Genomic DNA, 17,864 nt, shown 5'->3' on the forward strand with positions numbered 1-17,864 from the left:
AGAAACCAGTCCATGTGTTCTGGAAAGTAAGTTCGGGCAGTTCTTGCGTCTTTGTCACAATAGTACCTGCCATTCAGGAGAACCATATACAGTGGAGGCCTATCAGCATTAAGTCAAACGGTACCCTATCCTCATTTTCTTCAGATAAGTACCGGATGATATACTGGTCTAGTGGTAATTCTTTCTTTAGGGTTCGCTGCAGTACATCCCAAACATAAACCCCTTCCCAACAGGGTAAAAAAACGTGCTCCAGTGTTTCCGGCTTTCTGCAAATTAAACAGTGAGATCCCCAAGGTAAAAATAATTCCTTTCGCTCTAAAATTTTTTTTAACTGGTAAGGCTGCGGTGTGGAGCTTAAAGAAGGTTTTTGTTCCTGGTGGCGCCCCGTTTTTTTAACCCTCTTTAAAACATCTCTGCCTGGGTCTCCACTGTACAGGGCCTTGTACAAGGGCACTGGGAAAACTATATCGCACAAAGCACGGTTCCGTTTCACAGTCGACAGAAAATCATTTGAAAACAGCGCGGAAAGGAATCTCACACTGGCTACGATTTCCCGGTAAAAGCCGCTGATCCTAAAGTAAACCTCAGTAGTAAAGAATACGTACTCCGGCAGCAGGCGCCGCAGCCTCACTTGGCATGCGGTGCGCAAAAGCGGGTCTCTTGTGTCCCGAAAAAACAAGCAAACAAAAAAGATTAACCAGCTGTCGCAAAAACAAATGGCCCAGACCCAGTCCTACGTCTTGTGCGCGTCTGAATAGGTTGGTCTGGCTGCAGCGCTCCCATTCAGACGACCAGATGAAGACGGTGAAAATCCTGTGTAAAAGAGAGAGACAGAGAGACTTTAATGAAATACAGAGAATTTAGCCGGCGTTTAAAAATCGCTGGCATGCTACTCTGCGTAGGGAGGGGAATTTGGGAGATAAAGACAGAAGGAGAGCAGTGTGGAAGAGGTAAAAAAAAACGAAGATAAAATGCGGCCATGAAATGGGTACTAAGGATGCAACGGCGAGTATTGATGTAAGCTATGGAATGATGGGGTGCATCGTAATGCATCCTGTGTAGCTTTTGAATGCTTAACCTTGAACTGTGCAACACCTGCATAACGTACCAGAGCCTGCTGATAAAGAACAATGCAGTTCTCCTCGTCTAGCTTAAGGGCGCTGGAAAGCGTTGCGGGAAAGCCTTTCGCCTCATGGCACTTGAGATCACCAAAGTGTCCCCCTCGAAATTTCTTGCTGTGCCGATGCTCATTCTCACTCGAAAGCTACTACGTGGAGCGCCACCCATTGATGTATCAGTGCACGCTGGCGCGTTAGTGTCATTTCATGCGCCAAGCGTCATCTGTGCGTGCCGTTTCCTCTCTTACGCAGTCAAGGAGCTCTATTGTACGGTGGCTGCCGCGGCCACACTTGCAGCCATGTACCCTTACGACGGCCTGTGCCACTACCTGTTCTACGCGGAAGTGAACATCCGTTCTGGAACGGTGGAGGCGGTGGAGAACTCCACAAGCTTTGAGAAGTTCAAAACAATGGTCAAGGGTTACAAGCGGACGCAGGGAGGCCTGTTCTTTCACAAGTGAGTGGCGCGCGAGCAAGCGCCGGCTCCTCTTTAACGCGATAGGGTTAAAAGGCTCCGTGACGCAGAAAATGCGGCGTCGGCGTTGTGAGCCAAAAGTCACATGACTCTGACAGGCGGTGTCTAGAGAGCAAGCCACAAGAGGCAGCGGTGCCAACTAGGTGACGTGACCTTCCGTGCCATCACAACCTGCTCATCAGAGGTTAGCAGGAAACGAGGCAGCAGACGCAGCCGCCCGCGCGCTCTCTCACCGGGCTGTTTTCTCCTCCCCATCCGATCAGGAACCCGATTTTAATCCGGTCTATACATTCAAAGATATTACAACATATTATCAAAATTGTCATCGCCTTTACCCTAGCCCATGTAAAGGCCTGAAGAAGGCGGATGAGCGGCTCCTTCTCCGCCTTCTCACCAATACATTGCTGTGCCCGGCAGCGCTAAAACATTTTGACCCCTCCTTTAGCGTCAGCTGCCCACACTGTAGTGCAGTGTCTTCTGGCACCTATCACATGGTGTGGGCCTGCCCCTCCAACCCCGCTATTCCCCCCACCCCAACCCAACCCGGGAGGACTGGGAGGCGACCCTGCTCGGCTGCCACGACTTACAGGCCCAACAAGCCTTAGTCTGGCGCGCCCGGGCGGCGGCAACCGCCACTAGGATCCCATAATAGGGACCTCCACCTAGTGTTTGTAAGGATCGGTCCCTTACGGGCTGATCCAAACATACCTCCTGTTCATTCTTAATAAATGTTCCACCACCACCACCACCGTATAGTGAGCATGCTATCACTACGGCATCTCTTCATCTCTCCATTCTTTCTCCCTTCTTTCACCGAGATATGCGAGGCAGACACTGCGCCATTTCCTTTCCTCAAAAACCAATTTGCCAATTGCGCACATGTGGGAATTGACCCGTTACGCGTTCTCTCTTTCCTCAGTACTTTCCCCTTTTCTCCTTTTCTTTAATTGCCCCCTCAGCTCCTCTCCGCTTCCTCCTCCGCTTTCCCTCTATTCCTTCCACCTCCCCGTCTCGAGAGCGCGGTTGAGATGTCCAGTCGGTATGAGAGTTACGGCGCGTTCCCTTTCTTCTGAGCCTGTTTGCATGAGAACGAGACCATGACGACGTCAATTTTGGGGAAACAGGCTTCGGCAGCTGCCGGGGGAGATGATGATGAAAACACTTATTTAAATCCACAATGACATAGATTAAGGGAAGGCTGATCGGGTCCCTAGTCCGGGACGCCGTTGGTATAAGCCGCTGCCCGTGCTCTGGCGACGAGGGCTCGTTGTTCCTCGAGGTCCGAGCTGGACAGGGCCAAATCCCAGCCCTCCCACGTTGGCTGATTTATTATGTCCGTACTGTATTTTCCTTACAAGCCCATACCCTATGGTATAAGTTTTCTTTCTGGCCACAAAATTTGGACTGTGCCGAAAAGGACTCGGGCTCAATGGCGTGAAGCGTAGCTGAATTACTTTAACTACATAGTTTGTAGCCTTCTAAGGTGACATTCTTCATACTAAGACCCTTAGCGGGCCTCGGGAGCGTCTGCGTTTCAAGGCGCAAATGCTGTAATATCTCTGAATATGTTGTTAACGGAGAGGGGGAGCCTGAATCAGTAAGAGAGGATGTAGAAGGATTCCTGGGAAGAAAAGCTCGGGCCGAAGCATGTGTGCGCTCGTTGGAGAAGAAAATTTGGGGCGCACTTGAGCTCTGCCTTCCAGAGAACGACGCGCAGGCGTTAATGGGTCCCGTCAGCAGTACCTCTTACTCATGCCACAGTTGCAATCCTCACGCCACACTCAATCAGAAAAGACCACGTGACATGCACATAAATATGCGCTTTAACCAGGCAGAACGAAAGCGCCTGCGTGGCCTAGGATTCGACTGCCGACCACCGAGCGAGACGGACGTGTGAACTCGTATCATGGGCTCCCAAGGAGCGGATTCAGCGGCCCAGCTGGATCGCGGTATCATGCGTACGGTCAAACAGAACGAGGACTACCAGCTGATTTTGCCGCATTTGCCAACAGGTTCGAGTGTTTTGCATACTGTTTTTTGCGAGGTGACGTCCGAGCCAGGCCATACCATGTTGAAAACTTTCTTGACGCTCTTGAGCGTGTGTCATTGCTGCCGGAAGTGGTTGTCCTCGGGGCATATCAGATGAATCATCTTTGGGCCGTGACATTCTGCAATGAAGAAGGGAAAAACAAAATGATACAGGCGGAGGCGTTCAACGTCAAGGACCACCGCTGTGTGGTCATTGACCCATGCAACCAAGGCGTCAGGCTGAAGCTGTTAGCTGCTACACGGCGTGCAAGATGACGACGTGTAGGCAGCTCTGGCGGCTTTTGGAAGAGTGACCGACATAACTCGGGACAAGTGGAAGGTCAAAGGCTGCGTCGACAAGTCGTCTACCTCGCGCTCAGTGACATCGAAGCTGAAGGTGGGCGCCACTATTGAGGACTTACCGCACCAGCTGCGTGTTGGAGAGGACGTCGCATTCGTACACGTTCCTGGCAGAGCTCCGCTCTGCCTCCGGTGCCGTGGCACCGGACACATACGTCGGGAGTGCCATGTGCCACGTTGCGGGCTCTGTCGTCGCTTCGGCCACGACGACGATCGGTGCGTGCGGACGTATGCTACCGTAGCCGGTCCTGGTCGTAAGGATGGAGCATATTACGAACGAAGTCGACGCGGTAGAGGCGACCTGTGAGAGTCGGGAAGGCGCAGTACCAAAAAGCATAGCCTCAGAAAAACCAACGCTTCCCACGGGACATGAGGCTTCCAACTCAGCGGAACCATCTCTGTCTCACACCAGAACTGAGGCGGTGGCGGGAAAAGCAGAGAGAGAGAGAAAAACTTTAATTTAACAGGAATTCGGGGCACGCCCCAGGGTCCCCGCACGACCCCACTGCACTCAAGTGTTTATGTTCCTAAGGTTCATAACACTGGCAGCACGGCCGGTGGCGATGGTCTGCACGGCTGGGTCCTCCGGGCGCAGCAGGGTCTCCCAGTCCTCCCAGGTCTTGTTCTCTAGGTCCCGCGGGGGAGGGTCCACCGGGCAGAGGGAATGGATGTGGAGGGGAGAAGCGAAGGGTTCTGGGCATAGGGCGCAAGCAGGAGTGGGGAAGGAGGGATGATAGTGGGTTAGGGTAAGGGGCGAGGGGAGAGTATGTGTTTGTAATCTGCGCCAGAGTGTTGCGTGTCTGTTATCTAGGGAGGGGTGGGGCGGGGGGTAGAGCTGGCGAGAGGCTCTGTATGCCTGGGTCAGCTCACTGAATGAGTGCATGCGATCCTTCGTGAATCCCCGATCCGAGGCCACCTGAGCCCGGTTTAAAGAACCTCGGGCTAAAAGGTTGGCGGCCTCGTTTCCGGGACTCCCGGAGTGCGCAGGCACCCATATCAGCTCCACTTGGCGGGGCGGGGGTGCATCGGGCGAGTCCAGTATGTCAAAAGCAGGGACATGAACTCGGCCTCGAGCAAAATTCAGAATCTCAGTTTTAGAGTCACTTAAAATATACCGGGCTTCCGTGCGGGTGATAGCAAGTGCAATGGCGGCTTCCTCTGCAGCCTCTGGGGACGTGTCTGGAGGGAGAGGTAGTGTGAGGAGGATGGATGAAGAGGAGTCCACCGCAGCTGCTGTCACTTCATCACCCGTGCAGGCAGCGTCCACCCATACGGCGTCCGGCTCGGGGCCGTACGCTCGATGGAGTGCCTTCGCACGGGCTCTGCGGCGCTGCTCATGGTGGGACGGGTGCATATTCCTCGGGAGCGGCCTGATGAGAAGCTCTCGGTGAAGGGATCGTGGGATGGCGAGGAGGGTTGGGTCGTTGGCCGGTATTCTGATTCCCAGGGAGTCCAGGATATACCGACCTGTGGAAGTTTTTGTGAGCCTGATGTATTGGGCCTGTCGGTGGGCCTCCACCAGTTCCCCGATCGTGTTGTGGAGGCCCAGGCCTAGTAATCTGTCTGTGGGTGTGTTGAGGGGAAGATGAAGTGCTACCTTGAATGCCTTGCGAATCAAAGCATCCAAAGCGTTTATGTCATGTTTGGATAGTTGTGAGTATGGGGTAGTGTACAGTACACGGCTGAGGACAAAGGCATGAATGAGGCGACATAAGTCGCATGATGTTACGGTTGTAGCACCTGAGACAGCTTTGAAACCGACTGACGAAAAGTACATTGACTCGGAGATGCCCGCGGCGTCAACTTTGTTAGCGAAGAGGACGCATGACGAAGCTGATGACAAGGCGACGAGCTACGAAGGGACGGACCATGAGGAACCTCGCCTCAAGGCGCTTCCTGTTCGACGCGCGGCCTACAAGCCCATGCCGAACGTCCCTGCTGATCGTAGGCTGTCCATCCGCCTTAGCGGAGGTGCCTTGCTGGGTCTTCGTTTTGGTAACCCGGTCTTCGATTGGGTTCAGCGCTGACACCGCCGTACTTTGCAAAGTGGAAGGATTTCTGATGAGGTGAGCTGCAAAGCGATGTGAGTTCGGGAGCGGCGAATCCCAACCATTTAGATGGCGTCTGAACTAGTATCTAGCTTGCGTATTGCCACACTGAGCGTGAGAGGTCTTTCTTCGCGAAGGAGGCAAAATCAGCTTAATCGTCTCCTGTTCGAAAACGAAATCGATCTGTTGGCTGTTCAAGAGACAAAAATTGAAAGTGAAGAGTTGACAGATGCGATGGCTGAAATTTAGCGTGCGCAGTTCAGGGTTTGCGTGTGCCATGCAACTGCAAAGTTGGGAGGGTGTCTGATTTTAACTCGAAACAGCAAAGTCGCCGTGGAAACTGTATTTTCCCATGAAAGTTGCCGGATTGTAGCATGCGATTTTTACTTTTCTGCTGCAGAGTAGAGAGCTGTGTGTGTATATGCATCTAATAGAACTCCCGAACGAGAAGCCTTTTTTCGCCGTGTTCAACCTTTCCTGCTGACAGAAAAGCGTTTACTATTGCTTGGAGATTTTAACTCTGTGTAGACCTGAACGAACAAAACCCTGCGGGACACGAGTGCCGAGCTGCTGTTTGAGATGATTGACGAGGCAGAAGTGGAAGATATTGGCATTATAATGCAAGGTGGAGAACAAGCACAGTACATGCATTTCCAAGGCAATAGTCATGCAAGGCTAGACAGAATTAATGTTCCTCTTGAGGTTGTGCCCTTGTGTTCCCAGTACCAAACTGTGCACGTCAGCTTCAGTGATCATTGTTTAGTCGTGCTCAAACTTGGGGTGAGGAAAAGGACTTTGAAGTTTAGTTGGGAATTATGGAAATTTAATCACTTATTGTTGGAGGATGAGGAGTTTAGCAAGAAACTAAGACTCAGTCAAAAGCTTGTTAGAAAAAGTCAGACTTTATACTAACATGGGAACAATTTAAATGCGACGTGAAAGTGGCCGCTATAGAAAGAGCATGTGTTTTAAAGCATAAAGAAAAACAACTAGAAAAGGAACTTCGTACCGAGCTTGATTTCATGCTCACCATGGAAGGCGTCAAGCCGGGGTTTTACAGACATGATATAAAAGAGAGCAAAATTAAGCTCGAACTAATAGATGAAACGAAATACCGGGGTGCTGGGATAACGGCGCGCAGCTAGAGTTTGGCTTGGGGAGACGCTCACAAAAAGGGCGCTTAGCGACGAAAAACAGCATGCAGTTTCGAAAGAGATAAAGGAAATTTGTTGTCACAATGACGTAACTCCCGAATCTGAGATGACTGAAAGGGCGTTCCTGGAATATTATGAAAACTTATTCAGGCTTAAAACGCCTGGTGTTGAACAGTACAAAACTGCATTCCTGTCGCTAATGCCAAGTGTCGAGGATGACCTAGCGCAGTTACTTGAGGAGCCCATAACGGCAGCAGAAATCGAGGCTGCAATACAGCAGCTGAGTTTAAACAAGTCGCCTGGGCCGGATGGCCTCGGTGCCGCACTTTACAAGGCTTGGAAAACAGAAATTGCAATAGCATTGCAAAGCGTAATAAGCGAGTGTTACGAAAGAAAGTTAACTCCACCGTCTTTTCGAACCTCCCACGTGGTGTTGATCCTAAAATCGGACGACCCGAGTAGGTTGCAGTCAGTTGTGTTACCGCCCAATAAGCTTAACTAACGTAGAGTACAAAATTTATATGAAAGTGCTAGGCGGACGAGTCCAGTAATTAAAACCCTTGTTGTCCCACACCAGACCTGTGGCATAAAAGACAGAACCATTTTTACTAACATACACGTAGCTAGGAGTGTTCTTGAATGCCGTGATGCAACGGAGGATCGTGTCGCCATGATGCAACTAGACCTGCATAAGGCGTGTGATACAGTTGTGCGTGAAATTTTGTTCGTGCTTTTGGAACATGCGAATGTAGGATGTATCATAATTGATGGCGTGAAAATGGTTTCTAATGGCTGTACATCAAGGTTCATAATTAATAAGCGCTAGAGTATTAGTATTCCTGTCTTGTCGTCAGGGAGGCAGGGTTACCCTTGTTGCGAGGTACGGGCTGTGGACTCGGTGAAGGCTAGGAATTGGGTCTTTATTAAGATTTTGGCCCAACAGAAAAGAGGGCCCCAGGCCCTTGGAAGGTAGACTGGTTCCCCGAGCAGCTTGCTCTCTTCCGCTGCTGGAGGACGACTCTCCTCGTTGACTCCCGTGCGTTCACTGCAGCTCCCTCGAACGCCGTGTCCACGTGACCACGCTGCGTGTTCTCGGGAGGAAACGTCCCTGGGCGCTGACGGTCACGTTCTCGAACGCCATGTCCACGCGTTCGCGTCCCGGGGCATTTACGTTCGCATTTTTGTAATGTCCTTAATGTAATGTCCTTCTGGACCTTTGAGGAATAATAAATAAATAAATAAATAAAAATAAACATGAGCCCCGCGTCTGCGACGAGGCCGGCACTCTGCGACGCCGACTATGGGTCGGAATGCTCGCGACACAAAGTTTCCGGAGCTCGCGGGCCCACAGGCCAGCACTTTCTTGCAACGCAACAAACTCCTCCCCCCGATGAAGTCCTTCGCCGAGGCTGCGTCCCCAGATGCAGGGTCGAGAGAAGGCGCTCCGGACGGCCTCAGGGCAAATGCATGCGCTCACTTCGCACACACTCACACACACACACGTTCGGGGAAACCCCTTTCTGACGGTGCCCAAGCGATGAACGACTGCCAGACGCCGCTTGCCAGAAAATTCTCTCTGCCTTTTTTTTTGCTGAACAAGTATTCGGGTCATGTCAGCACATGGCAAAACACACAACAACAAAAGCAACGCAGAGGTCTACGAAAAATCTTTAACGCCGTCTCATATTCTCGTAGCTTAGAATCCTCTACTCAAAACGCCCGCATTTCGGTTCTTTACTGTTATTTTTAATCTCGTTTTTCGAGAAGCAAATGCCCTATTTCTAGCAGGTCGACTCAGTCTCATCCCGACTGCACCTGTCTTGAGACAACACGGCTCTATTTCTGCATGTCGAGGCCTTTTTGTGGGCTTGCTGCCACTTTCACCTTTAGACGATGACTTTCTGGCATTTTGGGGTTTGGTTCTCTTTCCTATCCGCCCGCGTCGCACGCTCAGAACCTGCTTTCTGTCACGCAATGCGGTTCTTTTCTTTAGGCTTTAAAACAACCCCATTTTTCTTTACATCACTGACAGGTAGCCCTGCTAGCTCAAGGTAAGAGCCCTTCATTTGTTTGTGCTCCGGGAGTGGTGCGCTCATCTCTTCTCTTTGCTGCGAGCCTCCCGCGTGCACCTCGGGACCAACAACTGACTCCTTAGGTTTCTCGCACTCACTAAGGGTACACTTCTCTCCGGGTTGACGAGCAACTATCTCGTTGGCGTCGCAGCTACGCACCATCTCCAAGCAAACGACCGCCGGACGTTTTACTGCCTCTGGGTTATGCGACTCGTACCTCTGAGGATTGTCCTGTTGCGCCTTTTCGCACAGTTTACGACTATCTTCTTCTTGCGCATGTTCTTGGCACCCTGTTTTCTCAATCCCCGCTTTTGCCGAAGTTACGCATCCTTCATTCTTGACTGCGTCTCGGAGCATCTCAACTTCAAGCTGCAATCTTTTCAACTCCCGCTCCTGTTCCTCTATTTTCCGCTCCTGTTGCTCTGCCGCTACCCGTTGCTCTTCTATTCTTTTCCGCTCATTTTCCTTCTGCACTCTGCATATCTTTTCCCAAGCGTCCGTTATCTCGTCCTCTTCAAACTCCACCTCTTCAACTGCATGGACAATCTCTGGTTTCCTTATTCTTTGGTTTACCTCTAAACCAAGTTCGGCTGCCAACTGCAGCAATTCGTCTTTACTCAGTTTCTTTATATCCGTGGTTGGCGAGAGCCGACTACAAAATCTGCAAACTAATCACACACCCAGTGGTGAATAAATGTGTCGATTCCTCAGACAGAACCCAGTTCTAAATCATCTGGCAATTCGTAGTCGCTTCAGCACTCACCCAACCAGGAGCCCTCGATGGTCACCGTGACTTCCGTAATCAGGAACTGTCAAGTCCGGCGGTCCCAGATCATCGAGGTTGCCTTTTAGCGGTTGTATTCACGCCTGGCCTTCATGCTGCACTGCGACGAAGGTGTCTCCCTGAGCCACGTAGCGGAGCTCCGTTCATCCCGGATCTTTGAAGACGCTCTCTCGTCAGCAGCTGTCCACCAGTCTTGTCCTTATCCCGCCGCCAAAAAAAGCTGCACCATGCAGCATGGTCGATCCCAGATCGTCGAGGTTGCCCTTGAGCGGTTGTTTTCACGCCAAGGCTTCACGCTGCGCTGCGACGAAGGTGACTCCCTGAGCCACTTAGCGGAGCTCCGTTGATCCCGGATCCTCGAAGGCGCTCTCTCGTCAGCAGCTGTCCACCAGCCTTGTCCTTATCCCGCCCACAAAGAAGCTACACCATGCAGCAAGTCCGGCGATCCCAGATCGTCGAGGTTTCCTTTGAGCGGCTTTCTTCACGCCTGGCCTTCATGCTTCGCTGCGACGAAGGTGACTCCCTGAGCCACGTAGCGGAGCTCCGTTGATCCCAGATCCTCGAAGACGCTCTCTCGTCAGCAGCTGTCCACCAGCCTTGTCCTTATCCCGCCGCTGCCAACCAGTTTGTTGCGAGTGGGTTAGGTGCTTTCTTGCCAGAAGTTGTTTCAGCAGTCCGTATTCTTAGGTCAAAATTTTCAGGTGATTATCTAGCCAATAATCATTGTAACAAAGAAAAATATATACAAGGACCTGCCCGATGTATTTCTGCCAGTTCCTGCTTATCGCAGTGCATATCTTTTGGGTCCCGAACACGATGTGCTAAAGAGAGTCAAAAGAATGCCGATGAAGCCTTCAGTGCGTTCTTTCTTTTTTTTCAATTGCATAGTGGAACCCTCCCACTGAAGCCATGGCTGCAGAGCAAAGGCCTTTTTGTACCTTGGTCAGTAGAATGTCTTATTTGGAAAAAAGTGGAAACTATAGAACGTATCTTTCTCGACTGTCATGACGCTGTTTTTCCTTGGGATGTCTTGAAACGCAGCCTGAAAAAAGAGTTACCCTTGACGCCTTTTGGAATACGCTTCCTACCATGTGCAGAACCAGGTGAAGTGCCTTGCGACCTGCTAGAGTTGCTCTGCATGCACAACCTATGGCGCACGCGATAGGATGTCAGGCATGAACATGTTGTTGTGCCTTCCTGCTCATCAGTATTTCATTGACAGCATCATGCATACACATGAATTTTTCGGACAGCAAGCCCCTCAACCTGTGTGGCAGCCTGTCCTCGACCAACTAAAATCATTTAACCCATTTTATCATCGTGCACTAGCTAGAAACTGACTAGTGTTTTTATTGTCATGTCATTGTATTTTTGTGTTTTGTTTGTCCGGCCAAGTCGGTAATAAAAAAGAAGCGTGCGCGGTCTAGCAGGAGCGTGTCTTACTCGCAACTAGGGGGTTTTGGGCTCGATTCGGGTCTTACTACCTCGTTTCTCTTTTCAGCGCAGCCCAGTTATTTTATGTACTGACATACCCTAATGATGTTTGAGTCAAGTTGCGACCATGTCTTCACACGTTTTCTAAATTTTCAGTCATTTCTGAATAATCTTATATATCCTAATGACGTTTTAGTCAGGTTGCGGCCTTCTCGAAAAAAATTGTCGTCATAAGATTTTCTTCAATGTTTTCGACCGAGAACATGTACTAACGAATTAGTAGCAACAGAACTGTAATAGCGGCAGAACGTTGTGTAGTTGCTACCGAAAAGTACTACAGAAAAAGCTTCAGTACAACCGAAAATAGTACAAAACAACAGAAATAGTTTGTCGTTACTACAAAAATTGCCAGTGGTTTAGCTCGGCTATACCAGGATATACGTAGCGAAATCAGGCATGCGACACAACTGGTGAAGCGAGCGGAGTCGAGCGCAACGACGAGGCAAGCGGTGTGACGTCATACCAAACGGCGGCGGCGGCTCCGCGGCGCGCGGTGTGAAGTCATGCCAGATGGGACGGCGAGCGCGCGGCGTCCCCCAGCTGCGCGGTTGCTAGGCAACGGCTCAAGGTCGGTCTCTAGCGAAATCGCAAGTTCGTGGCCAATGTAGCTTTCGCTACAAAACTACGAAATATTTTGTAGCATTTTTGAGATTGTTATGTCGTTATTTTTTCTTTTGACGGGTATGCAGCTCTTCAGTGGCTAATTTCTCGACTTCCAGTCCAACGCTACAACCACTAGTGTTTGGTGCATAGGGCAGTATCTTTTTCATCCTGTCAAAAAGGACCAAAGGTTTTGCAGCGTTTGCTGGTAAGGCCGATATCGCTTCATTCATTCTAGTCCTCACCCCAGCTGCGTAGCAGATATGACCGGTACGCTGACATATTAGACAACTTTAGCATACCGTGTATCGTGTTACAGGTAGCGAGAGCCCGCACGCAGTCAATGCGCATGCGCAAATCGCATTGACGGTGCCAGATGGTGCCAGGTACCCGGCAGCTGCGCGCGCGCCTGCAGCATGTGGACCAATGAGCGCATGCTCAGCGGCGGTGGGCGGGCTCTCGGTATTCCGGTAACGGTAAAACTGCACACGTTGTGCTAAAGGTGTCTGTTGTTGGGCAAGAAATTACGGAGGATACTTAGGACTACTTAGGCTTTGAAGGCGAAAGCAATATTTTTTCATTTATATTGTTACGGGGAAAGAGGTAGGGGTCTAGAATGAATGGTTCCTAGCAGGGAGCACTAACGCGAGCAGGGAGACCCATCAACCTCATCTATGTCCCTTTTCACGCGGGAGGCCACTTCGTCTTCCACTTCGTCGTAACATGACCCCCGGCAGCACGAGCGCCGTCCCGGCGTTAGACCAGTGATAGAGGAGCGACGTGGTAGGGCGCGAGGCGCATAACGTGGACAATATCCGTGGGTGGTCTACATGATGAAGATGCAGGCGTATGAGGAGCAACTTCATAAATGACGTCGGTGACCTGACACACAACACGTTAAGGGCCATGGTAGGGGGACAAGTTTTTTTAGAGAGACCGACTCGGCGGGAAGGGGACCACACAAGAGCAAGCGACCCCGGTTCGTAGGTGACGTGGCGATGGAGACATCGCACATAGACTTCTGTGCTTGCTGGGACACTTGGGACCGACTACGGACGATTTGGCGAGCGTCTGCAGCTTGAGTAATGGCGTCACGGGCGTAGGCAGTGACCGGACGGTGAGCGGATGGGATGAGTCTGTCCAAAGGAAGGACGGCATGTCTTCCGTATAAGAGGTAGAACGGATGGTAACCAGTTGCGTCATGGCGGGAGGTGTTGTAAGCGAACGTCACATAGGGCAAGGCGATATCCCAGTCTTTGCGGTCGGGAGAGACGTACCTTGTGGGCAATTCCTCTGCGCGGGGACGCACAGGCAGTCACTCGAGGCAGGACTTTGTACAGACGGTTTATTCTCACATCAGGGGGGCCGGTCGTCGTCGTGGCAGCTGGGTCAGGTGGTCCTTCGGCAGGGCTGGTCCAAGAGCGAGAGGGCGCGAGCCTCTCCGGTCTCGCCTTATAAAGGCTTTCTCCCAGCCTTGCTCCCCCCGCCCCCCCCCCCCCCCCACTCGGGAAGAAGGGGTCCGAGGCTACCCGCGGTGAGCGGCGCGAGATTTGACTTGCCCGCGAGCAGACCCTACATCTCCCCCCCTCAAACGTCCGTCCCGGGGTCCGCCAGCAGGCGTTCGATGACCTCCGGGTCCGGGTCCATAGAGTCGTCGCAGGGGGGAGGGGTGCTCGCCGGGGGGCCGCTCGCGAGGCTGGGAGAAAGCCTTTATAAGGCGAGACCGGAGAGGCTCGCGCCCTCTCGCTCTTGGACCAGCCCTGCCGAAGGACCACCTGACCCAGCTGCCACGACGACGACCGGCCCCCCTGATGTGAGAATAAACCGTTTGTACAAAGTCCTGCCTCGAGTGACTGCCTGTGCGTCCCCGCGCAGAGGAATTGCCCACAAATAATGGCGCCCCACGTTGGGCATTACTTGTGGGCAATTCCTCTGCGCGGGGACGCACAGGCATGCCACTCGAGGCAGGACTTTGTACAAACGGTTTATTCTCACATCAGGGGGGCCGGTCGTCGTCGTGGCAGCTGGGTCAGGTGGTCCTTCGGCAGGGCTGGTCCAAGAGCGAGAGGGCGCGAGCCTCTCCGGTCTCGCCTTATAAAGGCTTTCTCCCAGCCTCGCTCCCCCCGCCCCCCCCCCCCCCACTCGGGAAGAAGGGGTCCGAGGCTACCCGCGGTGAGCGGCGCGAGATTTGACTTGCCCGCGAGCAGACCCTACAACCTAGACAACATGTCTGTTAATGTTGGGTTCAAACGCTCGGTTAGCCCGTTCGTCTGCGGGTGGTATGCTGTGGCAATCTTATGTTTGGTAGAACATGACTGCTGGATGTGGTCAACAACTCTGGACAGGAAATGGCGTCCGAGGTCCGTGAATAATTGACGAGGGGCTCCATGTTGTAAAATAAGATTCTGCAAAAGAAAGTCAGCGACATCGGTCGCGCAGCTCCTAGGCAATGCACGGGTGATCGCATACCGTGTGGCGTAGTCTGTGGCTACTGCGACCCACCTATTTCCGAGGTCGGGAATGGTCCAAGGATGTCGAGCCCTACACGGTGTAACGGCCCCACGGGCACGTCTATAGGGTGCAGAAGACCAGGAAGCGATGCCCAAGCGCTGACAGAGATCGCAACTGGTTACGTAATGCCGCACTGTACGGTACAATCCAGGCTAAAAAAACTGCGCCGGATCCGGTCCTATGTTCGTTCCACACCAAGGTGTACAGCTACAGGCACGTCATGGAGTTCTGCAATTACAGAAGAGCACAGCTGCTGGGGAATGACTAGAATGAGGGAGGGCCAGTCAGGACAGAAGTTGCGGTGATACAGTATGCCATTTTTGGTAACAAAGAGCTTCAGGGAGCGCTTCGAGCTTTCAGAGCTGTGGCCCTCGAGGATTGCTTGCAAATATCGGTCCTTGCGCTGCTCCTCGGCGTTGTTGTGTAGGTCAGAAATTTCAAACAGGAAAGGGTATTCGTGAGTGTCACTCAGATCAGGTGACTCGACAGGGTACCGAGACAGGTAATCAGTGTCTTGATGGAGACGTCAAGACTTGTACACGACAGTATATGAATACTCCTGAAGGCGTAGCGCCCTGTGGCCAAGACGCCCGGAAGGGTCTTTCAGCGAGGACAGCCAGCAAAGGGCATGGTGGTCCGTGACAACAGAAAAAACACGCCCGAACAAGTATGGCCGGATTTTAGCTGCAGCCCAAAGCAGGGCGAGGCACTCACGTTCGGTACTCGAGTAATTTCGCTCGGCAGGTGAAAGCAGGCGGCTAGCATACGCAACCAAGCGGTGTGGTCCCCTGGAGCGTTGTGCCAGCACTGCTCCGATACCGTAGCCGCAGGGCGTCAGTGCGGAGTTCAGTAGGGGCCGCGGGATCGAAATGTGCCAGAATCGGTGAGGACGTAACCAGGCGGACAAGCGTGGAAAACGCATTTTGTAGATCAAGGCCCCAGGTAAAATCTGTGTCGGTCTTCAGTAGGACAGTGAGGGGACGAACGTTTAGGAGAAAAATCTTGAATAAAACGGCGAAAGTAGGAACGCAAGCCAAGAAAACTTCGCACGTATTTCTGGGAATGTGAATGAGGAAAGTGTTGCACCGCTGGAATTTTAGCTTGATCAGGATGTACACCGGAGGCGTCGACAAGATGTCCAAGAATGGTGAGCTACCAGCGGCCGAATTGGAATTTGGACGAGTTGAGCTGTAGCCCAACCCTACGAAAGACAGTCAGGATACTGCTGAGACGTTCAAGGTGCAAGGCAAATGTGGGCGACATGGCAACAACATCGTCGAGGTAGCTCATACACGTAGTCCACTTAAATTCGCGAAGGAGCGAGTCCGTCATCATTTCGAAAGTAGCCTGTGCATTACAAAGTCCGAAAGGCATGACTCTGAACTGGTATAAACTGTCAGATATGACAGAAGCTGTCTGTTTGCGGCCCTGATCGTCAACGGCGATTTGCCAATAACCGGAACGAAGATCAATGGAAGAAAAGTATTGAGATCCGTGGGAGCTGTCGAGAGTGCCATCGATCCTAGCGAGTGGGTACACGTCTCTTCTTGTGATGCGGTTCAGATGGCGGTAATCGACGCAGAAACGCTAACTGCCGTCTTTCTTTTTAACAAAGACGACTGGACCCAAGGACTGGACGACGGTTCGATGATGTCCTTAGCGAGCGTGTTTTCGACTTCCTGTTGTATCACTTGGCGTTCGGAACTGGGCATCCTGTAAGGCCGGCGGGGCAGAGGAGCGGTGTTGCGTGTGTTGACACGATGCTGCACAATAGTCGTACGAGCTAAATGGCGGTCATTGAAATCAAATGTCCTGAAAGGATGCCAGAAGATGGGTAAGCGCCTGTGCTCTGTCTGCGGAGGGATCGGAAGTGATCATATTGGCAAAGATTTCGGGTCTATAAATAGCTGCGAAATGACCATCCGAAGAGGACGATACCGGTCGGGGACAGCGTGGCGAGGCACATGCCTTGAGGAAGCGTCTGGATGTGCGTACTGAAGTTGAGAACAGGTAGACATGCACTGTTTGCCGATACTGTGTCAACTGTATGTGCAAGGGCAGCATTCTTTGTGACGACAAAATCAAGGACAGGAGTGATGACATACTGGCCATTAGGAAAAGGTGGAACAGATTTAAACAACGTGTAAGTAGCGGCTTCAGGTGGCAAGCAGGTGAACTCGGCAGTACAGAGACGCTGCACAACTGGGGGAGGTGGTCCTGAGAGGGACGGTCGGTCCAACTCAACAACACCTGTAGCACAGTCAATAAGACCTGCGTGTTCACTAAGGAAATCAAGGCCGAGTATGATTTCATGAGGGCACTGATTCAGAACAGTAAGAGCACGGTAGTTTAGCGGTCAGAAATCGTCGCACGAGCAGCACACAGGTCGAGGACAGGGACGTTGTGGCATCGGCAACTCAAACAATGGCTGTGGGAGCAGGCGTCAGTAATTTGCGGAGGTGGCGTCGTAGGTCGGGACTCATCAGAGAAATGTGGCCGCCCGTGTCAACCAGAGCAGAGACGCAACGCCATTGACTTCTATGGTCAGTAAATTGCGCCGGGAACAAAGAACTAAAGGAGGAATTTGGGGCCGGATCGTGACTGCAGCTCTAGGCGCTGCAGAAACTAGTTTTTCGCCTGCGATCGTCCGTAGAGGCCGGCAGAGGAAGCACGTGGTCGTTGCAGCGAATGGGACTGGCGGCGCTGTGGGGATGGTGAGCGGCTGAAGCGGGGCGGCGAGACGTCAGTGGTGGGGCTTGATGGGTCCAAGTGTCGCGAGAAAGAGCTTGAGCGTGCAGCGTCGAGGCAATAAGGGGGGAGGGGGGGGGGTGTCGAATACCATCGACTATGGCAGTGACGGGCAATGGGGCCGACACGGGAACAATTGAAACAGATTGGCCTGTCGTCAGGTGTACGCCACCCTGAGGGGCTGCGCGGTCGAGGAGCGGCGTAAACAGGCCGGACAGGGTATTCAGGAGGGACTTCGGGTACTTGGGAGGGATGAGTAGCGGCGACAGAGTTGAAACCCAAGTTAGCAATTTCCTGTCGCACGACGGCATGAATAAGTGGAAGGGGCGGGGAATAGGTAGCCACAGGCGTTGCTATGAGAGCCGGAGCAATTGCTTCAATCTCATGGCGTACAATACGGGTCACGGTCTCAGGTGAGGTCGGCTGGTTCCGAGAACAAAGATCTTGGCAGGAGGAAGACGCAGCCGTGTTG

The 17,864-nt window shown here is 52.3% G+C and overlaps 1 protein-coding gene across 1 annotated transcript in view; it reads left to right on the forward strand.

Annotated features, from left to right (window-relative positions):
• Positions 1–17,864, forward strand: part of LOC149331763 (membrane metallo-endopeptidase-like 1) — a 607,819-nt gene that overhangs the window by 496,220 nt on the left and 93,735 nt on the right. The gene's annotated exons all lie outside the window — the stretch shown is intronic.

Source organism: Amblyomma mixtum, chromosome 8, assembly GCF_055824585.1.
Source record: "Amblyomma mixtum isolate Tamu chromosome 8, ASM5582458v1, whole genome shotgun sequence".
Taxonomy (NCBI): domain Eukaryota; kingdom Metazoa; phylum Arthropoda; class Arachnida; order Ixodida; family Ixodidae; genus Amblyomma; species Amblyomma mixtum.